Genomic DNA, 1,345 nt, shown 5'->3' with positions numbered 1-1,345 from the left:
TATTTCTCCGCCTATCTAATTTATATGTAATTCTTTTATATATTTAACTAGTGAATTAGTTAATAAAACCTAGATCTTTTAAACCAACTTTTTTCTTTTTGTTACCACTCGCTTGGTATCCGTGCCTTAATTTTTGCAATATTTCCGCATCCAAAGAAAATCTAACATATGTTATTAAAATATTAGGCAATGGTTTCGCGATATTGCAAATATTATAATATTCCAATTTTCTTAAATATTTTTAACTTTCTCTAGTAATTATGTAAATTATGTACACAAAAGGGTATACCAAGGATTTTGAACGAAGGAACGTATCAAAGAAATTCTTATGTACATATTATTCAAATATTTTGTTTATATTTACTGAGGTTTATGTATGCGCCGGATTTTCAAAAACCATATATTTAAACTGTTTCTTCTATAATATTATAATTACACTAAAATATCATTTTAACAACTTTCTATGCATCCAGTGTATTCGTTTATTATTACCAGTATTCTTTAAATAAAAACAATAACAAGTATAATGTCTACAGATAAACATAAAACATATTTTACTATAGACATGTTTTGTTTTGCTTTTTATTCCTGAATGTATGTACATGAGTGTGTGCACATCATATGTGATACAATTTTAGAAGTGTGATATTTAATGCGTAAAGTAGATATTCGGTCATATTTAGCACGAAATTACACAGCTGATTTTCAATCAAAACGAGGCGATTTGTCACATTTATTTATCGGTTATATATTAGTTATTTCAGTAAAAAAAATGTATCCGGAGCATTTTATAAGAATGTAGAACAAATTGCAAAAATCATTTTATTGATATATCTTTTTATTTAGCCGTTCGCAGGAATTTTGGACATAGTTTTCCTGGCTTCTGACGTCATCAACCCAATATGGCCACAGTGACTGATGAGAAGACTTAAAGAAACGATCTATAAACAAGATATTGAAAATGTTTTGCTATTAAAATGAAAAATTGTGCAATTATTTAGAACATTATAAACTGGAAATACACTAGAATCCGTTAATCTACTTTTAACTCGTCGAATAGAACTATATATGCGGCGATAAGAAGAAAAATTTTAACAATTATACCACAAATTACTCCACATTCTACATATACATATGCTCCACAAATGCATGTATCGAGTGAGTCAATAATTATTGCCATTTGGAATATCTTCGAAACAAAGTTGGCTTTCAAATCTTTGAAGTTAGTGTATTTAAAGAAAAGTGTCTTATAATGATAAAGTTTTTTCTAAGTAGAATAACATCGTAGATTTCTCTCTCTCTCTCTCTCTCTCTCTCTCTCTCTCTCTCTCTCTCTCTCTCTCTC

The sequence above is a fragment of the Odontomachus brunneus genome, unplaced genomic scaffold (assembly GCF_010583005.1).
Source record: "Odontomachus brunneus isolate Ranch 3 - 2012 unplaced genomic scaffold, Obru_v1 Obru_scaffold_403, whole genome shotgun sequence".
Lineage (NCBI taxonomy): Eukaryota > Metazoa > Arthropoda > Insecta > Hymenoptera > Formicidae > Odontomachus > Odontomachus brunneus.
Note: the sequence above shows the minus strand (reverse complement) of the source record.